We start from the raw sequence: 17,534 nt of genomic DNA, 5'->3' as shown, positions 1-17,534 counted from the left end.
GGTTAATAATGGTACTTTGGCCCTTCCAAAAACCAGCTTGTTCTGGGAGGTAACCTGACTGTCAACTTCCCAGTCTTCTCAGAAAAAATTTACTATAAAGTTTAGAGGCTATACCCAACAAGCTGATAGGGTGGTAGTTATGAGAGTTTGACTGCAACATTTGTATATTGGCACAACAATGCTTTGTTTCCAGCTGGTGGGAAGGAGTCCTGAGGAGTTTATCCAGATAAACACCTTTGCCACTACAGGGGTCAAACAATCAGAAAATTGCTTTAAGAGCTCTGGAAGGATCATGTCTTCTCAGAAGCCTTTCCAAATGAGAGAGAGTCAATAAGGTGGTTAACCTAAGTTGCCATGACTGGAGACCACTGATGTGCATAAAGGGAGCTAAACTGAGAAGTTAATTGATCAGCAGTACTGGTATCACTGATAGGATTGCCAAGGGCTTGGCTAAAATGAAAATGCTAGTCTTTGGCACTGATCTGAACATCTAGCAAGGGAGATGTATTGTCCATATGTAGGGACATCTGGTTCCAAAACATTGGCTCATTTTTTTTCATGCACTGCAAGATCAAGTTCTTCCCATTGGGATTAGCAAAAGTGAGCTTCTTTTGTTTCAACAGCTCTTTATTGGTTGATCTCATTGACAGTAGCTTATCAGTGGGCAGCCTTTCTTTGGTGGAATGCACCTGTCGTAAGTATCTTGTCAGCCTATTCCTAAATTGTCTACATTCCTGGTCAAACGAGCTCCTTATGATAATAGCACAGGGGGGCTTGAGACTTATTCTGGACCATATACAGTCTAAGACATTTCATTATATCTTCATAATGTTTAATGACAATCTACCTTATATTTTACATTGGATTGTTCAGCTCTGAAATGTTCACATATGAAATGAATGGAACTATAACAATCAGTGTGTTTAAGGAGTGTGTTGGGTCTTTTGAGATTTGGTTAGAAAAACAGTAAATGTAAACCTTTAGAGAAAATGTTCTCACACCACATTTTCATACTTTCAGATTAGTTCCAGCCAGGAAAACTGCTGGAGGATTTAAGCATTATCTGCCAGTGGCTGAGTGTGATCTAGCACGTCAGCTACAACATTCCCAAGCTGTGATTCCTTCCAGACAGAAAAATGTGTATTAGGAAATATCCTTGCTTAAACTTTCCCAACGAAACACTCTTATCAGAAAACAGTCATTCTATTTTTAAGCTATGCCTTTGATTGCCAATCTGCTTTGAAACATTTTGCTTCCTGCTTTATCTGTGGTTGTATTATCTGTGGTTTGATACTTAGAGCTATATTTGTTTATTTGTACGATCATGTGCATTGCACAGATGCTGGTTTACTGTGGCCCTCTGCCATTTATGTAAACAGTGGAATAGAGACTTTCTTCTTGAAGGCAGTTTGGAGACATGTGACTGTGAGAAAATGGCCAATTTTCCAATTTGAGCCTGAATCTACCCTATAATAGCCCAGGTGTAAGGAAGCTACCTTTTATCACCTCTCATTCCATCCCTATGTACAGGGCCAGTGCTAGGCTTTCTGGTGCCCTAGGCAAGTCATCCACTAGCGCCCCGCCCCCATTATTTAAAAAATACAGGGAAAATGAGCACCAAACTTGCAACGTCTCACATTTTTAATTTATTGATTTTTAATTTTAATTGTTTAAAAATGTGATAAGTTATAAAAAATTATGAGAATAAGTGCTTGTGAGCCACGCCAGGAAGGAGGGTGGCAGGACGGGATGAGGTGGGAGGGCAAGCTACACATCGGGGGGAGGAGGATGCCTTGGCTTTGTTGAGGGCAGCTTGGTGATGGGAGACGATGAGGCAACAGCAGTCAGAAGCCAGAGTCATGGGTCAGGGAGGGGGTACCCAGCAGTGCCCCTTAGGCCAAGTGGTGCCTTAGGTAAGTGCCTACTTTGCCTACTCCCATGCACCGGCCCAGCCTATGTAACTGCTGGCTTAGGGTAAACGATTGGCTTAAAAACCACCAGAAATCACATACCCAATGCTCCCTCTAGGCTGTGGAGTTTTGTGAGCAAAAATTTTACTTTGTGAGCTACTGGCATGAAAGTTGTAAGCTACTGAATAAATCAGTTTGCTCTGGGGCTGTTTTTCCTGAGCTAAGACAAAAATATGTGAGCTGGAGCTAGCTCACACTAACTCAGCTTAGAGAGAACACTGCATACCAGCAATAAACACTTTTGAGACTTCTAGAAGAAGTGCCACTACAATTTGGAGAAAGTATTGAGACCCAGTGTAGAGGGAAAAATCAGGTGAAAGAGCTGATTAAGGGAGGTTGTACAAGCAGTCGAAGTAATAACATGCACTGTTATCAATGCCGGCCTGGATGAAGCACAAACAGGAATTAAGATTGCCGGGAAAAACATCAACAACCTCAGATATGTAGATGACACCGCTCTAATGGCAGAAAGTGAGGAGGACCTAAAGAACCTCTTGTTGAAAGAGGAGAACACAAAAGTAGGCTTGAAACTCAACATCAAAAAAACTAAAATCATGGCATCTGGCCCCATCACACCTTGGCAAATAGAAGGAGAAGACATGGAAGTAGTGACAGACTTTACATTCCTGGGATCCAAGATCACTGCAGATGGTGATTGTAGCCATGAAATTAAAAGATTTTTGCTCCTTGGGAGGACAGCTATGGCAAACCTAGGCAGAATAATAAAAAGTAGAGACATCACCCTGCCAACAAAAGTCCGTATAGTCAAAGTGATGGTATTCCCAGTAGTAATGTATGGCTGTGAGAGTTGGACCATAACGAAGGCAGAGCACAGAAGAATAGATGCTTTCGAGTTGTGGTGCTGGAGAATCTTTAGAGTCCCTTGGACTGCAAGATCAAATCAGTCAGTCCTAAGGGAAATCAACCCAGACTGTTCCCTGGAAGGTCAGATGCTGAAGCTGAAGCTCAGATACTCTGGCCACCAAATGAGAAGGCAGCACTCACTGGAGAAGATCTTGATACAGGGAAAGACAGAAGGCAAAAGAAGAAGGGGACTGCAAAAGATGAGATGGCTGGACAGTGTTACTGATGTAACTGACATAAATTTGAGCAGACTTCAGAGGATGGTGGAAGACAGGAGGGCCTGGTATGACTTTGTTCATGGGGTCGCAAAGAGTTGGACTCGACTGTGTGACTGAACAACAACAAAAAATATCAACCAAGCATGCAAGTGCTATGTCAGTTTTTCAACTCAAATACGGGAGAAATAAACTGGAAAGAAGAAAGAACAAATTGCGAGAGGGATTATAGCTGTCAACTGGAACTCAGGGAGGGTCCAACACACCAAGATAGGGGTCCAGAGAATGGCTACAAATGACCCAAAAGGGAAAAGATTCAGACTATGTAGTCCAAATGGGAACCTCTCCAGCTATACAATTCTATGTTGTCTGGAGCCACCAGAACCACCCCATATGCTTTGGGGCAGATTCTGACTCGTTATAGGACAGACAGCAAAAGATTTTTTTTTAAAAAAACAGGCTTGAAAAGATAGGATGGAGTTTGGTGGGGGCTCTACTTGAACAAGGGAGAGAAGAATGTAGTCTTTGCTGAGTGGGGTAGTAGGGCACAACTCAGTTACTTTAATGCACACATATCCCAAGCCTCTAATGTAAAAATACAGACATGCATGAGTCTGCATGTAAGGAAACCATATGCAAATGAATGACCCACAGAACTTTCACTAGCAGAACTGTGATTCTGATGGCATACTGTTGCTCCTGTATCATATTTACTGTGTGTGTTCATGTGTGTGTGTATATACATATTTATGCACACACAGTATTATGATATATATTATATTATATATTATACTGTTGCTCCTGTATTATAAGAGAGGGACAGAACTGTTGCTCTTCAAGGTACGAAGGTTTGCATGTGCCAATTAAATAAATATTAGCATCTCAACAGCAGAAGTGCAGGTGCATCAACCAAATATATACTAGCAGCCTCATCATATTATTCAGGAAGCTCTCTTTCCTCTTGGGTTAGTTTTTTAGTGCATAGAATGTCTTGAAAATGAAGAAAAGAGAACCATGGTGTCTGAAGGAAGTGGTTGCAGAAGAAAGAGAACAAATGTGCCCATGCTGCTCTGTGAAGAAACAAGTAAGAATAGAGTGGGGTGCTGAAACAAAATGCAATGAGTCCTACTTAGAAAGGGCAGAGACTCCCATACTCTTTGACCTCCCACTAGGAGAAGAATTCAGTCTTTTGCCTAGATTGTATCCTTGGTTGTCAATGTTTTGTTCTTTACTTTAATCAGATATTTTGTTGAATGTACAGCCATAATTCTTTTATGTTGAAAAAGTTTAAAATAAAAAAGAATGTTTTCAAGTCAGTTAAAGTGGATGTAATATTCATTATGTTTCTCATAAATTTCAAGACTGATTTAGGTGGTGTTGCTTTTTAAAGCATAATTTCATCAGATTCTTTGTATTACCACAAAAAAACAACCTTTATCACTCAAATCACATTCATTTTGCTGATGGTAGATAAGACATAAATGGTACATGGGAAGTTTACCAATCTTCTATCTGGGGTGTGCTTCATGCTAAAACAAGCAAGGTTTTCTTATAGCTATGGAAATTTAAAAATGAGTAAAACAAGTATTGTTTGTCTAAGAATGCCTTATGGGATTATTAATTGTTTTCTTCCTTCATACTATCAAGCCCATTCTGCGTGTCTTCATGCAATAATTCATCTGGGAAGGGGGAAAAAGTTGTTTCATTCTTTGACTTGTAAAAAGAACTTGGTAACTTCAAATATAGCCTTTGCCTGATTATTACATGCCCAGTTGGTACGCCTTAAATTGAGTGGTCAACTGCCTCAACTAAAAATAATTCCTGTTGCTGGATTTGGCAAATTTTAAGGTTATAGCAAAGTTTGTTGACTTGAGTTGGCTGTGGAAGAGACTCTGAAGGGAAAGAATTTGGCACAATATTATCGTGGTTATTCTACATGCAATAAATGCATGTAGTTACAGGGACTCGAGCATTAATGCTTGCTGTTTTAAAAGTCCTGCATTAGCACACAATATAGTTTAGTATAATAAAATAGTAGATGCAAAGGTCTAGAAGAAATTCAGTGCAATAGTCTGCTTCTATAGATATGTTTTGCATGGGAAAATTATTTTGTTAGGAAATTATTTACTTAAAACTGAAATCTCAGGATTTATGTAAACAAACCAGTGGGCTGTATTTAGCCATACAGATAATGTGAGAGAATAGCATTTTCCATTTGCAGAAGAGGTGACAATTTCCACCAGTCCTGCCTCTCACTGCAGAACCTTTACTATTGTCCCTGTGCTATTTCTGAGAGCCCACTGAGTCATAAGAACACAATTTCAGGGGGCGTCAGCTGGAGGGGACAAGTGCTCTTAGGGCTGCAATTCCCCAGTTGGGAGCAGGGGATCCCCCAGTTTGGAGGCCCTCCCCCCACTTCAGGTTATCAGAAAGGGAGGGAAAGGGGCTGAATGTCTGCTGAGCACTCCATTATATTCTATGGAGACCGATTTCCATAGGGTATAATGGAGAATCAATCTGCGGGTAGCTGGGACTCTGGGTGGCTGTTTTTTGAGTTAAAGGCACCAAATTTTCAGCATAGCATAGCATCTGGTGCCTCTCCTCAAAAAGATTATTTATTTATTTATTTTTCATATTTATATCCCACCCTCCCCACTGAAGCAGGCTCAGATTAGATTGGGGGGGGGGATTCTGAGCCCCAAAAAGGTGCCCCTATCCTTCATTATTTCCAAATGGAAGGAAAGCATTTAAAAGTCTGTGGTTCCTTTAAACATGATGGCCAGAACTTGCTTTGAAGTTCAGTTGCGCTTGTCACACCCTTGTTCCTGGCTCCACCCTCAAAGTCCCCAGATATTTCTAGAGTCAGACCTTGCAACCCTGCAAAGTCCATGGCTGTTAACATGCTGGAGCATACCTAGATAATAGCTTTAAATGTCACATTGTCCAAAATGAGATAAAACTGAATTGCTGATTACCATTTGGAGTCACCACATCATAAAGTAAGACATAATGTTAATTGAAGGTGTAAATTGTTTTAAAAATGGACTCTAGGTAGTTTGGCAATTCCACTATGTTATGTGAGAACATCACATTCTGTCTCTTTATGTGGCCTGGTTGTTTGTATCACAGACTGACCTGCCAATTAGTCCCTTTCTAATTTGGGGAAGGTGGGAATGATTTGGAATGGGTGACCCCAGGCCTCAGATTCAGCAGGAGCTCACAGGAGCACAGCTCCTGAACCTTTCTGATGGTTCCGCCTCTTCCTCCACACCTACCTTGTCCATTGAATAGTAGGTGCAGCTGCATAACAATCTCTGGATTAGGAGAGCGGGCAGCCAGCCAGCCAACCACCAGGGGCTATGCCATGCCCCCAGCAGCCCTCATTAACTACCCTTTCTCCACTTCTTATGTGATTTTGGGTGGCAGGTGGCTTGCTGGCCTTTTGATTGGAGGGGGAGAGCCCCAGGAGAGCAAGGCCTGCTTTGGCTGGCTGAATCTCTAGCCAGCCCAAGCAGGCCTCGCTCGTCCAGGGCTCTCCCATGGACTGGTTTGCAATAAGAACTTGGCTGCTGTGTAGGTTAGGCTGCCTAACCACGTGGCCATCCATATTTAAACACAGCACCACACATATGCTGATAAAACATGTCTTGTGAAAACAGGATGCCTTCCTGTGGGGCAGAGAGCGACACACAGATGAACATATCCCATGAGTAATGGTCATACTCCTAAAAACTGAGCCTGAGAAAATGAGAGAAGAGGTTAATGTGTCATTCAAGAGCTTGCTGGAGTCAACAATCTATGTTGTGCAATTTCCTTGCTCTTTATTGACACTCAAAGGCAATGTGAGCAGCTCCCAGCTTCCAGTTTGGATTTAAGCTCTGCCATTCCTGGAGGACAGTTAACCAACAGAGTCAAACATCTTCTCCGGGACTTTCTCCTTTGTCTCCACAACACACAATGTATTTTTCTTTTATGTATGTTATCTCTATCAAAAGGATATAGAGAGCTGGCACACACTGCAAGAGGATTCAGGAAATTCAGCTGTGGTTTACGGGAAGTGTTTGTTTTGACATTTTTCCATGTTCCTGAAGAAGTAAAAGCCAGTGTTCCTTACTTTGCAAATGGAAAACAGCAGAATGAGGTGATGTCTGTTCCACTTTGGGGCCAGAACAGTTGTTGGTTCTTATGTTTTTTGACAGATTTTGTTTTGCAATGGTTTTAGTCCAATTATGAGCTCCTTAAGACATTTTAGTATCTGACCTGGCATACTGTAGCACTAAAATAATTTACTTACTTACTTATTTCATTTTACACTCTGCTTTTCTTGCAGGGACACAAACCAGATTGCTTTGAGCTTTTGGCTTTCTCTACCTCAGGCAGCAGAGGAGCCCCTGGTAGCTTCTCCCTGCCAGGCTCTCAGGACATGGAGGTTGCAATCCATGCACACTTCTGTGGAATTTAATCAGACCTTCTTCCAAGCAAATATACATAGAACTGGGCTTCACAGATCTTATCCTGGGAAGAAGAGTTAACGTTTTCACTCAGCAATGGAGGTAACATTTTGAAATGGAAGGGGGAGGGACAAAATAGCTAGACTCTTTAACTTAAAAAAAAATGCTGCAAGCTGTTTTGAGGAGTTTATGGTCAAAAACAGACTACAAGTATTATTACCCCTTGACAGATGTGCACTTCCAGTGTAGCACTTACCTGGGTCGATTCTTTTTGGAGGAGTGAATGCTGGAGACTTTTCCAGGTGGGCAGCCATGTTAGTCTGAAGCAATAGACAAAATTTTTAACTTCAGTGGCACCTTTAAGACCAATAAAAGTTTATTCAATGTATGAGCTTATACATAGTTTATTTTATGTATCTGAGGAAATGTGTCTGCACACAAAAGTTCGTACCTTGGCATAGAGTCCCCTTTGTGGTACGATGCCATAGAGTCCACCCTTCAAAGCAGCCATTTTCTCCAGGGGAGCTGACCTCTGCCAGCAGGAGACAGGGCCGGATCTAGGGGGACGGCAGAGGGGGGTGATTGCCCTGGGCGCCGACAGAGGGGGGGCATCAAATTGGGTATGGAGTCCATTGTATTCTATGGGACCATAAAATAAAATGGCCCATAAGGGGGTGCCATTTCTTAATTTTACCCCCCCCCCTCAAAAAACATGTAGATCCGGTCCTGCCTGGAGATCAGTTGTAAAAACAGGAGATCTCCAGCCTTACCTGGAGGCTGGCAACTCTAGTGGACAACCACAAAATGGCTGTACCAAAATGGCTGCCGGACTCAAGATCCTTGTGTTGTTGTGAAAGGTGCTGACAAGGCAACATTTTAAAAAATCAGCACAGCCAATCACATCTTCAGAGGCCAATCAGAAGCCTTGCTTGGTTAAAGCCGCACCAGGCCTTACCCACTTTCTAAAAACACTTAGTGGGCATCAGGAAAGGTGTCAGTGGATGCCATGGCAACACATGCACCATGTTGGGGACCTCTGTTCTAAACTATGTTTTGCTTTCACACCAGCACACACTGGCCCACTTACTTCAGCTGTGGAGGTGCCCTCATCTCTTCAAGTCATGATGGACACTTGGCTAGAGTAACTTCCTGATATGTAGGGCTGCCAAGTCCCTCCGCCACTGCAGAAACACTCTAGGATTCATAACAAAACACTCTAGGATTTGCGGTAAAACTCTTTGGTACCATAGAGTTTTTAATGTGAGTCCCAGAGTGTCCCAATGTGATGTCCCCAGTGCAATGACGTCACTTCCAGGTGACATCATTGCGTCGGGGATGGCAGATGCTGACAGGGCTATTTGGGGGCGGGGATCCCCTTGGTGGCCTGCTTCTTGCCGGTGGGTTGGGGCCCTCCCAGGTGGGGGATCCACCGCCTTCAGTGGGAGCTTGGCAGCCCTACTGATATGTAAGGTCCATTAAGGAGATGCTTACAGCCATTAAGATACATTAACATTCCTTTGGGTATGTTGGACAGACTGAACCACAGTGATCCAAGTTTAAACCCATAACACCAAGAAAATTGTTCAAGCAAATTTTTATAATCTTGATCTATACCCTGTCAGGAGGTAGACCTTGGCACTGCTTGAAATATCCAGAATATTTTCATGAGGTGCATCGGGAGTCTAGTCTTGAGCCTGTGAAAACATGAAAGGTGGTTATTAGGTGTCTGTGGCAATAGGCAAAATTGTCAGTTCTCACTTGAAAGACAACTGGGGTTGCCACTCCCAGGTGGGGCCTGGAGATCTCCTGCTTTTACAACGGAACTCCAGCTGACAGAGATCAACTTCTCTGGAGAAAATAGCTGCTTTGAAGGATGGACTCTATGGCATAGAGGCCCTTCCCCTCCCCAAATTCTCCCCTCTCTGAGATCCACCCCCAAAATCTCCAGGTATTTTCAAACACAGACCTGGCAACCCTACCCATGACTGTCTGATTTGGATGCAGAGATGATTTCAGGAATGTGCTAATGGTGTACAGGGCTTTTTTTGGGGGGGGGGGGGTAGAAAAGCCCAGCAGGAGCTTATTTGCTTATTAGGTCACACTGCCTGGCCTGGGAACACTTGGCTGCTGCATGGGGGATCAGGCCAGCCAGAGTCCTGGCCAGCCCAGGCGGAACTCAGCTCCTGTGAGCTCTGGCAAAAAACAAAACAAAACAAAACCCTGGCTGTAAACATGAATGACCCACTAAATCGGAATGCTTCAGTCTTTGGTTTGCCTCTTCTTAACCAGACACAGGGCCCAATGAGCAATGATATCCAGAAGTGGCTCGCTTGCACCCCATTCTTAACTTAAATAACAATATTGTTCACTGCCTGTAAGCAGAACTTATTCTGGCACTAATCCTCGAATCTCTGATGATCTATGTCAGTGGCATAAGTTGTATACATGTTAAACAAGGAGAGAGGCAAGGACAGAGGTGCTGAGTGAGATTGCAAGGAGATGTATTTGGGTGGGTATAAGCTGGAATCTCAATAACAATCACAACAATATGACAACAACATTTCAGCAGTTTGTTGCTGTACTTTGAGATGAAGTGCAGAGCAATGGAACCCTGCACATCACCATTTGGAAGTCTGGGGTGGAGTGGGGAATTGATGAACAACTGAGTCCTCTGGGGGAGAGTAGTTTAACTTCCATTCCAGTATGGAATTTCCCAGCCAGCAGTAAAAGGAAATATTATAGTTGGCCGGGGGGGGGGGGGGGGGGCTTTTTTGATCAGGAACATTCAGGAATGCAGTTCCAGCTGGCTTGCTGTCAGGGGGTGTGGCCTAATTTGCAAATGAGTTCATTTTGGACTTTTTCTACAAAAAAGCCCTGTGTGGAACAATGGTAACATCAGGGGGTGCACTCTAATATGCAAATGAGTCCCTGCTGGGCTTTTTCTACAAAAAAAGGCCTGGTTATAGTTGTTCAACAAAAAAGTAATGATTGCTCAAATGTGTCACTAATCTTTTCTAGCCAACAGTACTGTGAGACCTACTAAAATCCTTCCAAAGTATGTGTGAAAATAGGTGAGCAAAACCAAAACAATGTTATATCCTGAAGGAAATCCTGTTGTTTAGCCTGAAGCTGCAGAGCAGCCATTAACTTTTTGTCAGCTCTAGTACTTAATGCCATAGAGCCCACCCTCCAAAGTAGCCATTTTCTTCAGGGGAATTGATCTCTGCCATGTAGAGTTCAGTTGTAATACTGGAAGATCTCCAGGCAGGACCTAGAGGTTGGCAACCCTAGGTTTAGATGTGGGAGAAACCACAGACAATGCTGAAGCCAGGATTTGCTGATATAAGCGAGGATTCAGTTCTTGTGTGCAGGCTAATTCCTGATTTCACAGAATAACTGCGGCTAAAATTAGCTACAATTTTGTAAAGTTAAGAGTCTAGTGGTATCTTTATGACCAACAAAATTTTATTCAAGGTATGGGCTTTCGTGTGCACACACACTTCTTCAGATATGGAAGATATAGATATATATCTGAAGAAGTATGAACCACAGTTTGACCACCCAGGCATAGTCTATTTGGATGGTCAATCAATGGGAAACTGTCCTCCTATTTTTACTAGTATAAAAGCTGTTTGAATTCAACCTACTCTGCTTAACCAATCAAACATCAGTTTTACTGCAATAGTTAGTTGCATGCATGAGGTTATTAACAAATGCATAAACTACTTTACAAATTAAATAATAGGATATAGCTGCTGCCCAACTTAGTATTGTCAGCTATTTACTTGACAATACTAAGTTGGGCTGCAGCTATATCCTGTTATTTAATAGTTAGTGTTATTTAATACTAACTATTTACTGTCAATTTAAAAACAAAAACAAATTCTGTGTACAATTATTTTCCTAATGCACTATGCGTATGCCACATACAAAATTACATTTGCAGGTTCTACACCAAATCAGTCTGTTTCCTTTGACAGTTTTCTAAAATCAGGTCATTTAACCACATCAGCCAATTTTCTCACAGGCTTCTTGTTTCTAACCTCTTTTATCGACACCGTCTGAAGAAAACAAAACATTTAACTTTTTTTATCTTTAATGAAGGTATGTAAAGGAAAATATGGAACAAGAAGTAAATAACTTGCTCTGCCATATTTAATTTTCTTTCTGTTCCACTGCTTAGATTGTACTTCTTCTACCAATAAGAATGGATATATTTCATTGGTGGGTAAAGACTGCACACAAATAATTATGTTCATGTTTTTCTATGCATCTGGGGTGCGGCCTGTTGGAAATATGTATCTGTTTTGTACGTCCTTTGCAATGTTCTAAAGTTCCAGTCATTATAGGGTTAACACTGTGCCTGATTCCCTATTGTCTGCATGACCTAGGAAGAAGATACTGACTTCATTAGGGTTTGTAGAATCTTTTGGGCTCAAGTGCCGTGTTCTACTGGAGAAAGTTTTCCTTCCAGACGTTTCGTTCTCAGCTGCGGAGAACATCCTCAGTGGCGTTGCAGGTGGAGCAGGTGCTCTGACCTTCTTGGCTGCTTTGCATTGAGTGGGGCCAGGGCTGCTGGAGAACTGCTGTTTCTAGGCTGGAGGGGGTGTGGTGAAAGGGCAATTGGTTTGTGGATGTGCCCATTGTTTGGTGGGGCTTCCTGGAAGGGTAGTGATAAGGAAACTGGCTGTTGAATGTGCCCATTGTTCTGTGTTAATTGCTGGGAGGGTTGGAAGGGGTGTGAAGATAAGGAAGATGGTTGTTGATTGTTCTGTGGAATGTACTGGTTGTTCTGTGACTTTCTGCAATTTATAGTCTGTAGGGTGTTTTGCAAAGCTGGGTACCAAGATTGGTGGATGAAAATGCCTTCTTCCTTTCTGTTAAAATTGTGCTGGTGTTTGTAAATCTCAACAGCTTCTCTGTTCAGGCGGGTATGATAATGTGAGACTGTAGAAAGGACTTCAGTTCTTTCAAAGTGGGTGACGTGGTCTCCTTCTTGAAGTGCATGTTCAGCTACAGCTGATTTTTCTGGCTGAAACAAACAACAGTGTCTCTTGTGTTCGGTGAGATGGGTGTTGATACTGCGTTGGGTAGTGCCAATGTAGACTGCACCACAGGAGCAGGGTATTTTGTAGACTCCAGGGGTTGAAAGTGGATCTCTCATATCTTTGGCCGAGCGCAGCATGTGGCAGATCTGTTGTGTGGGCTTGAAGACAGTGTCAACTTTGTGGCGTTTGAGAATTTTGCCAATGCGGTCGGTGACAGATTTTATGTAGGGCAGGAAGGCTGTGTACCTACATTTGTGTGTGGCTCGGGAACTACACCACCTCAACCAGTCACTGCAGGCCAATGGATACTCCCAACAAGAAATCAGAAGGGCCCTCCATCCCAGGAGACCATCCACACCAAATCCCGAGCCACACACAAATGTAGGTATAGCCTTCCTGCCCTACATAAAATCTGTCACCGACCGCATTGGCAAAATTCTCAAACGCCACAATGTTGAAACCGTCTTCACTTTCAACCCCTGAAATACAACTCCAGTACAGGAAAAAAGGCAGGCACAGTACAAGAAGAAGAAGAAGAAGATATTGGATTTATATCCCGCCCTCCACTCCGAAGAGTCTCAGAGCGGCTCACAATCTCCTTTACCTTCCTCCCCCACAACAGACACCCTGTGAGGTGGGTGGGGCTGGAGAGGGCTCTCACAGCAGCTACCCTTTCAAGGACAACCTCTGCCAGGGCTATGGCTGACCCAAGGCCATTCCAGCAGCTGCAAGTGAAGGAGTGGGGAATCAAACCCGGTTCTCCCAGATAAGAGTCCACACACTTAACCGCCACACCAAAACAAAGTACACAATTGTATCATCCCAAATCCATTGTCCCCTCCTCCCTTGTCCATGGGAAAGATGTCTTCCACAAAACCGATCTCTGGTGCCAAAAAGGTTGGGAACCACTGCTTTAGAATAACAATGAGAGGTGGTAGAAGAGAGATGCTGTTTTATGTTTGGCTTTCCCAGAGTGAATCTGGATCAAGTAGAAAGCAGGCTTCATTCACAAAGGTGGGTGTCTAGCATAAATACATCTTCTTGAACACGGACAGTAACAACTGCAGGCTCACAGCAACTGGTATTCATTTCAAGTTTCTTCTAACTAATCAACCCGCTGCTGAGAAGTTTCCTCTTTTGAAATTAAATATGACTGTCTTGGACTTAGCTGCTTTCCATTGGTGTTACAATTACATGGGATAACACAGGAAAGAAACAGTCCAGAGGGAGTTTTATCTGGATTTTAAGGTACAAGTGAGCAAATGGTATCAAAGCTAGAGAATGAGCTAGTGCAGAAGCAGTGGGAAGCCTATCTACAGTATGTGTCTGTGCACTAAAGACAAGTTTTCCATATAATCCCTGTAGCTTTCCCATGTCTTTGTGGTATTTTTATTATTAGTTTATTTATATTCCGCCCATTCCCCCATTTGGGGGCTCAGAGTGGAGTACAACATAAATAGCAATAAAATCACAATAAAATTACAATCATAATAAAAAAAACCCAGTTATAACCTTGAGTAAAGTACAACAGGTAGTCCAGCATGATGACATACCAGGATAACATAGCAGGATGGCACTAATAGCACCAAAGAAGAGTAGGTGAGCTTGCCCTTTTCACCCACTCTGCCCTTGACCAACCTCAGTTGGTTGTATCCTCCCTCCAGCCACCAGCTGCTACCAAATGCGGACATGTAAAGTTGCACTTGGTGTCCCTCGCCATGCCTCCTGCCTCCATTGCATGCCAGGGAGAGCAAACAGCTGTGCTGGCTGCTTCCCCAGGGCTCCTGTCTGAGTTAGTCTATAAAGAATAAATATTAAGAACACTTTAAAAAGAAAGTAGGAACAGAAGTGGCCATAAAAATGGCAGCTAAACCATGGGTGGTCCCTTTTGAAGCACAGTTTCCCATTCAGAGGAAATGCAAAAGCAATTCATCTGTGCACCAAGAGAAACCTTGGATCAAGGTGGTTTGAAGAAACCATGCGGAAAATGAGAAAGGAAAGAGGCGAGGCAGCAAAGTTGTGTGAAAGGTTTAAAACAATGTGTTGCAGTCCATATCCTAAAACAAAGCAAAAAGCCTGTCTAAAAACGCCCTTGAAATAATGGGGCTTACTTCTGAGTAAACATGCTTAGAATTGCTTCATGCCAGCAGAGTTCTATGCAGAATTAAGAAGCTGGCTTCACTGTAACTCAGCAGGGAATAACTCTGTTTAAAATTGTATTGTAAATTATTACTTTCAGGAATAAATGAAAGAAAAGTGTATGTTTCCAGGAGCACTGACACTCTGGGAAGTTTAAGATCTTGCTGGAAGTTGGACAGTCAATTCTCTGAAAGGATTGCTAGTCTGTGTTTCTGATAAGGTTAAAACAGTTCTGTTTCTACTTTCTTTGTGTAATCAGGGATTAAAAACATGACTGGTTATCATACAATGTTATGGACTAATTAAACAGCATTGTGAAATACATTTTAGACCCCTTTCAACTAGTGGTACTTCTCAGTTTCCCCAGAATTTTACATGTCTGAAAATGTTGGCAGTAGAATCAATGGAAAACATGGCTTCCTGAACCTCTGACTGAATAAAGTATATAGCACCTAGTGAGAAGGACATTGTTGATTTACAGTTAAGCATTCGATTGCTCTAAAAAGATTTAACCAGTTAACTAGTTCAATATTTTCAATAATGTTGAAGCACTGGCTTTATTAGAATAACAAAAATATTAACCCTTAAGAGATTTGATACTTATGCTAATTGCAAAAACAAATTGTTCTAGTGAAACTACAGAATTAATTTTAAAAAATTACAGATAACACTGTGTGTTCATATTTTAAGGGAGCAAAACTACATTCCCACTGGTTTGTGTAGGATCAGATTCTCTGACATGCTCTGCAGCTGCAAACAGCACTCCCCCATTCCCATATGGATCAGGGCCATGGTATTGGGAAAGGGTGGTAACTTTGTCCCCTCACGACATTTTTCCCCCAGTGAGACATGTCAGCTCTTAACTTATGGAGGGGGGTGGGGTGTACTGTGCCTGCCTTTTTTCCTGTACTGGAGGGCATTTCTATCAGGGAAAAGGGGTGGTAACACTGACCTATATTGGGCCTCTTTGCAGGTGTCATCTATAATTAAATTACATATTGACAGATCAAATCAATAACATTATGTGTACTTTGGCGGATGATAGCTGTTTTGCATTTTGTATAAAAGGAACTAAGTGTTATGCAGTCAACTAATTTGTCAATTGCTGGATGAATTGTCTTGTCTGACTAGTGCAGAGGTTTGTAGAATCTTTTGGGCTCAGGTGCCATGTTCTACTGGAGAAAGTTTTTCTTCCAGACGTTTCGTTCTCAGCTGCGGAGAACATCCTCAGTGGCGTTGCAGCCGGAGCAGGCGCTCTGACCTTCTTGGCTGCTGTGCATCACTCAATGTTTTTCTTCCAGACGTTTCGTTCTCAGCTGCGGAGAACATCCTCAGTGGCGTTGCAGCCGGAGCAGGCGCTCTGACCTTCTTGGCTGCTGTGCATCACTCAATGTTTTTCTTCCAGACGTTTCGTTCTCAGCTGCGGAGAACATCCTCAGTGGCGTTGCAGCCGGAGCAGGCGCTCTGACCTTCTTGGCTGCTGTGCATCACTCAATGCACAGCAGCCAAGAAGGTCAGAGCGCCTGCTCCGGCTGCAACGCCACTGAGGATGTTCTCCGCAGCTGAGAACGAAACGTCTGGAAGAAAAACTTTCTCTAGTAGAACACGGCACCTGAGCCCAAAAGATTCTACAAACCCTAATGATGTTACCAGCCGTGAAAACCTAAAATCTTTGAGTGCAGAGGTGTTGAACTCATTTGTTACAAGGGCAGGATGTGACATAAATGTCACTTTGTTGGGCTGGACCATGCATGCCATAAAATGTAACATGAGGTGCTGGAGAAATACACTTTATAAAGGATGTCACATGGCAATAGCAGGTGAGTGAAAATAGCAGGCTTGATTGGATTAGGTGTGATATTCAGAGGAGTAGTAGGCATGGAGACAACAGTATTGGTCATGAAACAGGAAACCTAGGTCTCAATTCCATCCTGGAAGATTCAGTCCAGGAGGATGCAAAGAATCAATGGACATAAGTCTGACATTAGAAAGCACAACATTCTGTTGCTGACCTAGGAGTAGCAGTGCTCTTACAAAGGAATTTCAAAGGGAGATTAGAAAGAGACTGCTGGTCACAACATATTGTTGGAACCTTCTGTCTGGGGCAAGTGATGCTCTGTATTCTTGGTGCTTGGGAGGGACAACAGTGTGAGGACTTCTAGTGTCCTGGCCCCACTGATGGACCTCCTGATGGCACCTGGGTTTTTTGGCCACTGTGTGACACAGAGTGTTGGACTGGATGGACCATTGGCCTGATCCAACATGGCTTCTCTTATGTTGTGTTGATAATGAATCTCAAGACAATGCATCTTTCTGAACTGAGAGCTAGTTTTCCTGTTTTGTTACCAATGTGTAGTATTATCACTTGGCATCTGAAATCACTCCAAGATATATGGCCCAATCCAAGTGTTCTAATTCCTGATCGTGTTTTTGAAAGAAAACAAATCCAATCTTTTTAAAAACAACTTTTCAGAATAAGCTATAATAAGACAATGTCAGAAGACTCTATCCCTCCCTCCCTCCGAAGTAGAAGAGGGCTGGAGTTCCAGCAGGTATAGAGGGAAGTCGAGCTCAGATGACACCCCTGTTGGCATCCGGATGAAGGACATCGTGAGCGCTCTGCATGGATTCCAGTCTCCAGACCGGAACGAGCTCGGGTCCTGAGGAAAGAGGAGAAGGTTGTATATGAACGGCCAGCGACGCCAGCGGGTTCAAGCCCCGATTACACGTTTTATTCTCTCTCTCGGTTGAGTTCGTTCCCAGGGGGCCAAGGCCGGCTGTGTCAATTCCCCATGGGGTGAATGCGGCAGGCCTCCTCAAGAGCCGCCGCTTCCGCGAGTCCTGCCT

This window comes from Heteronotia binoei, chromosome 3 (assembly GCF_032191835.1).
Source record: "Heteronotia binoei isolate CCM8104 ecotype False Entrance Well chromosome 3, APGP_CSIRO_Hbin_v1, whole genome shotgun sequence".
Lineage (NCBI taxonomy): Eukaryota > Metazoa > Chordata > Lepidosauria > Squamata > Gekkonidae > Heteronotia > Heteronotia binoei.
This window is presented reverse-complemented; position numbering follows the sequence as displayed.